The sequence below is a fragment of the Microtus ochrogaster genome, chromosome 15 (genome assembly GCF_000317375.1).
Source record: "Microtus ochrogaster isolate Prairie Vole_2 chromosome 15, MicOch1.0, whole genome shotgun sequence".
Lineage (NCBI taxonomy): Eukaryota > Metazoa > Chordata > Mammalia > Rodentia > Cricetidae > Microtus > Microtus ochrogaster.
In genome coordinates this window covers 13,615,323-13,622,404 of record NC_022017.1, presented here as the reverse complement: position 1 = coordinate 13,622,404, position 7,082 = coordinate 13,615,323, and the positions used below count along the sequence as shown (strand labels likewise).

The 7,082-nt window shown below is 53.8% G+C and overlaps 1 protein-coding gene across 1 annotated transcript in view; it reads left to right on the top strand.

Moving 5' to 3' along the window:
* The first annotated feature begins 6 nt into the window (after positions 1–6).
* Cacna1i (calcium voltage-gated channel subunit alpha1 I) overlaps positions 7–7,082 on the top strand; it is a 116,336-nt gene continuing 109,260 nt past the window's right edge. Inside the window, exon 1 of the mRNA XM_013348740.2 lies at positions 7–177. The gene's annotated coding sequence lies outside the window, so the exon portion shown is untranslated. The remainder of the gene's footprint in view (positions 178–7,082) is intronic.

Genomic DNA, 7,082 nt, shown 5'->3' with positions numbered 1-7,082 from the left:
CGGGCCCGCCACCCTGCGCGCGCCGCCCCCTTCGCCCCGGGGGCGCAGCTGATCCCGGAATCCGAGGCGTGGAGCCGGCGGGGCGCGGGGTCCCTCTCCACGCCGGCTTCGGGGACACGCGTCACCCCCGCATCTCTGCCTGGGACGACCCAGCTGCCCGGCTACGTCCATGCCAAGGTAGGCGAGGCAGTGGCCATGAAGGGGGAAGAAAAGGCTCAGCCCCCTGGTCTGCTTCTTGGCGCGTAGGGCTCTTTCTTTATAGAGGCGTTTATTTATTTATTTATTATTCTTGGGGACTGACTCCCCCATCCGCCCGCGCGTGCCCATCAGGTGGGCGCTACATCTTGTGCTTGGGGGTAGGGGCCCTGCATTGGGAGGAAGGACAGGGAACTTTGACCGGGCCCCTCTCCAAGGCCACGAAAGTTCTTTTGGTGCCAATACCGAAGCCCAAAGCCGTCTGAACCAGCGCTGCAGAAATTTATTCAACAAGTCAGGCTGCTGACCGGGGCCAGGCTGTCTGTCTGTCCGTCCTGCTGTCCCTCTGCTGCTGCGGCTCTGCGACCAGCTGGATTAGAGCTGGTGCCAGTGTCCGGCAGGGCTGAGCAGGGAGCGTTATCTAGGGAGGGAGAACCGCGGCAGGATTGAGTGTGAGAACCCCAGGCAGGATTGAACTTTCCTCCAGGCCGGAGGAAAGGAGGTGGCTGGAGGGCCCCTCCTCGGCCAGTACCCCAGGCACCCACCCAGGTCGCACTGCATGGAGCCAGGTCGGGTTGGAGCGGGCACTCCAGGGGCCAAGAGGAGTCCTCAGCTGCCAGGGAAATGGTTATATAATGAGCGTTTGTGTTGATTGGGATTTAATTGTCTGTTGGGTGGTGTGTGTGGGGTGAAGGGGCAAGAGGGCTTGGCAGGGAGGTGGGTAGGTCTCTTTTGGGGGAGGTTATGATGCCTGGGGGGAGGGGGACTCAGGATAGGCCCAGCAGAAACAGCTACCAGCTCCTGTGCTGTGTGTCCTTTCTCGTCAGGATCGGAGGCTGTGGATGAGATGGGGTCCGAGGAGAGACCCCTGAGATGGGTTCTGGCCTTTGGAGTCTGTTCTGGGCTATGTGTGTGTGTCTGTGTGTGTGTGTGTGTGTGTGTGTGTGTGTGATACAGAAAAAGGGAGTGAGGGAGGGAGGGAGAGAGAGCCTGTCTGTGTCTTCCTGGTGTGACAGGGTCTGAATCTCATGTGAACAGTGCCCTAGGCTGGAGGGCTCGGGCTGGCCTGAGCAGCCTGTCAGCCTCACTGCCTGTGAGATTTGTCCCTGCAGACTCGGCCACTGCCTGGAGACTCTGATGCCGTACAGACAAGGGTGTGAGTCCAGGGGCCAGGCTGGAGGGGAGGGGGTTTGATGTGAAAGTCCAGGCCTGCTTTCCCCCTGTCCTTACTCAGGCAGCTCCAATCATTTCTTGAATTAGCATCCCCACTCGGCTCCAAGGACTCATTCAAAACTCTTGTCTGCCTCTCAGGACAAACTTTCTGTTTGAGCTCCAGGTCCTAGGACTGGACAATGGTGATCCCGGGCAAGGGGTATTAGTGGGTGAGAATTCAGGATGGGATAGGGAGATGCTGAGCTGGAACCAAGCTTGGGGGCAGCAGTCTAGGGGTGAATGCAGAGTCAGGAAGAGAATATCCTGGGGACACCGCGCTGGCCTGACACCGAACTGGAGAATCTTCCATATCCTCAAAGGCCTGGGCCTCATTGTACTTTGTCCTGCAGGATTCCTGCTGACAGCTCAGAGCTCCGCCAGTCAGCAGGAGGCTCCTTCAAGCAGCCAGATCAGCTTGGGGGAGGGGCTTAAAGCCTTTCTGGAGACCCCTCTCTGCCTTGACTGAAGTTCTCCGTCCTCCCTACCTGAGTTTCTGTCTAGCCTACTTGCCTGCCTCTTCCACTTCAGACTCTTGTATCGGTAGCTTCTTCAAGGCTGGCCCAGAGAGGGTATCTTCTAAGCCCGCCAGAGGGCGCCAAGAAGTCTTCATCCCCGCGGGTTGACTCCCCGTGACCTTGGGCAGGTGGGTGGGGTTTTGCTGTTGGAACCTCCAGCTCACTCCTCCACTCTAGCTGGCTCTAGACCTGGCTGGCCCTCGGAGGGCCTGCTTGTCATCCCCTCACACTGGGGAGCAGTTACCGCAAGCGCCACCCTGAAATCAGTGCCCGATGCTTCTGAACTCAGAGACCTGCCCTGAGCTCACAACCTGGCCACTTCCGCCTCTCTGTCCCCTTCATCCTAACCCCAATTACCTGCCCAATTCTACGCCCCAAGTGCAGCTCCCAGGACAGACTCTGGGCCCTACCCTTCCCCCATCCGCAGAGATGCGCTCCTGCCCCCAGCATCTCAGATCTCTGTTTCAAGGCTGGTGTGGATTCCTGATCTGTGCTGTCTCTCACCCTTGTCTTGCTCTCTGACTTCCCTGTGCTGCATCTGGGGTGCTTCAAGACTGTCTGCCAAGCGTGAATGCTGGGCTAGGAGCGGAGGTCAGAGGAGGGGAAATTAAGGCCCACTCCCCAGCTTTGGCTCCTCCATCCTTTCTCCCTTCTCTCCCCTCTTTCTTTCCCCCACTCCATCTCTTTCCTCCCTCTCTCCTGTTTCTGGAGAACATTTTCTTCCCACGTGTTCCCAGAGTGTGCCTTGCATAGTGCCCTCTCTTCACCCCGGCGTCCTCCAGAGTGTTAGGTCTGGGCTCGAGCTGTTGACTACACAGACGTGGGGGTGCAGGCTCCTGTGTGAACATCTGCAGGTCCCTGGTCTGCAGGCCTGTGGGTCCTGACATCTGAAAGATGTAGGACAAATCTTTCCCATCCTAAGCAGCCAGCTGGAAAAGAGAAGAAACGAAACCTGGATTTGTGATTTACTAAGCACCTACTGAGTGCCAGACCTCATTCTGGTCACTAGAACCCAGGGGTGAGAGAAGAGAACAGGCTAAATGAGCCTTCTAGGGCCTTCCATGCCTTGAGGGAGGGTCTGGCTTCCTTGCCGAGGGCATCGTGGAGACATAGTTGCAAGTCTCCATATCCTCTGTGCTCTGGGAGTGAGAATCAGGCTGTGGACTTGACTTGTGGGGGTGCTGGACACATGGTCATTGGACCCTAAGCAGGGGCTGGCAACTTGGGGCCTTGGAGCCAGTGTCTCTTCGGGGCTGAAATCAGAAGGGACCTTTGTCTCCAGTGTCCTCCCTGGAACGGCTGTCCCCTTCTGCTGGTGTTGGCTAATGATGCATCCTGAGATGGATATTTGGGCTCTTGTTCCACCTCCCTGCTGTGCACCCTGACCCACTGAGCAACAAGGGCTGGGTTAAGGCCCGAGTGCCCCCACCCTAGCTTTTATCCCAGCCACGAGACGAGACGAATAAGCAAGTCTGTGATCGGGGACTCGGAGGGGCGGGCCTCTCAGCATGGCGAGCTCAGCTTGTTGTAATTGGGGTAATGCTGCTTCCTTAAAGGATTTTTGGTGAGACTTAGAAGTGTCTCTGCAGTACCTAGCATGGGGCCTCGGAGGGGGAAGCTGTTTTTCTTTCATTAAGGTACTTTCCCCATTTCGCTCCGTTTGTTATCTGCTTGGAGAGGGAGAGAGGCATCATCCCCTGTGTTTTCACAGGTGGAAATGAAAAGGGATGCAGGGAAGGGAAGCTGGGCCCGGCCGGGACTCTGGGACTCCTGTCTAGTGTTCCTTTTCGTGGGACCCACCTCACTCACAGTGAGACCCAGAGCTCTAATTACTGCAGTGAGGAAACCAATCAGTAGAGACACCTGCTGGGAGTTGTGCAGACGGTGGGGATTCAGGTACGGCCTTCCTTGCTCATTTTCATCATAGGACCAAGGGCCACTGAAAACAAACACGGCAGTGTCTGGGGCCAGGTGGGCAGGTGCTTCAGTGGGACAGGGGCATCTGGCCCACGTTTTAACTCCCGACTCACAGTTGGGCTCCCAGCTCTTCCACTAAGTAGTCTCCGACCTTGGAAATACCCACTCCTCTCTCTGTGCCTCGGTTTCCTCCTTGCAGGAGAGAACACATATGCCTGCATCTTTGGGCTGTGAGTGTCCCCAAGCAATGCCGACTGTGACACTGGTTAGTTGTTCCAGGAGGAGTTGCTGAGCCAATTTAGTGTACTGTAAAGCTGTGAAGGCCCAGGCCAAGCAGTGGTGGTGCACACGTTTAATCCCAGCACTCGGGAGGTAGAGGCAGGCAGATTTCTGTAAATTCAAGGCCAGCCTGGTCTACAAGAGCTGCCCAGATAAACCCTGTCTTGAAAACAAACAAACAAACAAACATATCCTGGAAAGGCTAGCTGTTGAATTTCGTGGAGGAGCCAAGAGGAGTTTAGCATGTGGGCAGGCTCAGTTGTCCAGACCAGAGATGTTAGGGTGAGTTCATGCACTTGGGGGACAAAGGTAAGCCTTTTGCATCTGAACAACTGCACAGAAACTCAGAGATCCGGGGGGGTTCGTGGACCCCATGAAGCATAGGCGCTGGGGTCTGCATTGTGTTTGGGCTCTAGGGCTCCAGTCTGCTTTAGAGAGGCCTCTCCTACAGCACTGGGCAGACAACCCTGCTGCCTCACTGGGAATCTGGCCTTGTCCCTGCAGAGGACTTTGGGTTAGCTCAGCTTAGACCGAGAGGGGTTCTGGGAGGCAGGCGATCTGGAAATTGTCATCTGAGGAATGGTTGAGGGAGCTGGTGACAAGAGGCCTGGGGCAGATGAGGCTCAGGGGTGGGCGAGCCTGTCAGCACGCATCTGCAGGGCTGTCATGCGGAAGAGGGAGCAGACAGGATGCTAGGGGCTCTGAGATGGTGCCTGAAAGATTCTGGGAGGCAGTCTTCCCAAAGCCTTACCAGATTTCTTGGTGGCCCCCCAAATTCAGGCTTTGCCCTGGTTTGTATGTGTGAGGGCTGTGTATTTGTTTGAGGTCCTAAGTGTGCATGTATCTGTCTGCGATTTCTTTCCTTCTTTTTGGGTTGGTTTTTCAAGGCAGAGTTTCTCTGCATATCCCTGGCTGTCCCAGAACTCACTCTGTGGGTCAGGCTGGCCTTGAATTCAGAGATCTGCCTTCTTCCACCTCCTAAATGGTGGGATTAAAGGCAAGTGCCATGACACCTGGTGTGCCTGTGATTTCTGTATGTGTATGTGAGCAAGTGTCTGTGAGTGTGTGGTGTACTGGTTTGTGTGATCATATAGTGTGTGTGTGTGTGTCTGGCTATGATTATATGCATATGTTTTGGCTTTTCGAGACAGGGTTTCTCCGTAGCTTTTGGTTCCTGTCCTGGAACTAGCTCTTGTAGACCAGGCTGGCCTTGAACTCACAGAGATCCGTCTGCCTCTGCCTCCTGAGTGCTGGGATTAAAGGCGTGTGCCACCACCGCCCGGCCTTATATGCATATGTTGTGTGTGCCTGTGAATGGTGCATGTCTGTGGTATACATAATGAATATATATATATATATACACATAATGAATGTGTGTGATTGTGTGTATGTATCTGCATTTTATGGGGTGTTTATATGCATCCGTGTGCTACATATTATTCATGTCTGTGGTTGTATGTGAAGGTATGTCGTGTGTATAGTATTGTGTATTTGTCCTGTGTGTGACTGTATGTTATATGTGTGAGTGCCTGTTGCCACCTCTGTGTGTGTCCACATGGGAGTGTGTCTGGGTGTAACAGTGAGCATGAGACTGTAGGTGTGTATTCGTGTTTGGTGCTGTTTATGTGTGTGGTAGTGGGTTGGGCCATTTTGAGGGTTCTGTTTGTTTCCAGAGTCCTCCGTCTGTGAAGATCTGGAGACCATGAAAACCTATGAAACCAGGCATGGTTTCCAGGACCCCAGACTCCCAGGACTGTAGAAATCTCGACAGATGCTACTGTTAGGTATGGCAGAACAGCCTGTGGTCTCATTGTGTATAAGCCCTGTGCCTGGCGGGGTTACCCCAGCTCACTGGGCAGTCATCTCCCCATTTCATAGGTAGGTAGCACCTTCAGGCTGTCAGGTGCCAAGGTGGGCTGGTATCAGAGCTGGGGCTTGAACACAGGGCCCCACTCCCCAAACACCACACTGAAGGTCTTCATTCCATTGTAGCATTGTTTGCCTCTGGCTCTGATGAGAGCAAGACACCCTGATTCTGGGATTCCTAGACTCATCACATTCTCTGGATGATTTTATTGCTTGTGTGAGCAGTGACATTGTTTGCTTTGTGACTGTTGACTGAAGAACAAACAGGTTGCCTGACCCCGTGAAAACACACACACACACACACACTCAAATCTGGTTGGCTAGGCCAGGCCTCGGGTATCTACCAGGGCTGTGAATTATGGAGACATAAGGACATCAAGAACTCTTGGTGCTGGCTGGATACTCTGGAAGATAGGTTGATAGGTTTCCTGCTGCCTTTGGGAGACTGAGGGTCTTATCTGGACCAGCAGCTTTGTCTCCATTGCCTCTTGACTCAGCCTGCAGGGGAACCTGTTTTTAGGGTGCCCACTAAATTGTTGCTGCAATAGTTTGATTTCTGGACTTGGGAATGGGCAGACTTGAGCTGGGACTCATCTTTTCCACCACTGTTCTATGTTAGCTGGTTGACACCAGGCACTGTGGAACTCCTATGGATCCTGATCTCTTCCTCCAAGGAGGAAAATGTTCACAGAATTGTGGGATTTATTGGGCCTTTGATCGTTGCCTGATGGTGGTGATGGTTGTGGTGATGATAGTGATACTGCTAGTAGGGATAGTGGTTATGATGATAATGATGAAGGTGGTGAAGTTGTTGTTAGTGGTGGTGATGGTAGCGAAGGTGGTGATGGTGGTGGAAGTGGAGGTGGTGATGATGATGGAGGTGGTGATGGTGATGGAGGTGGTGATGGTGGTAAAGGTGGTAATGGTAGTAAAGGTTCTGATGGTGGTGGAGGTGGTGATAGTGGTGATGAAGGTGGTGATGTTGGTGTTGATGGTGAAGGTGGTGATGATGTTGGTGAAGATGGTGATGATGATGATGGTGGGGATGATGATGGTGGTGAAGGTAGTGATGATGTTGGTGAAGATGGTGATGATGAT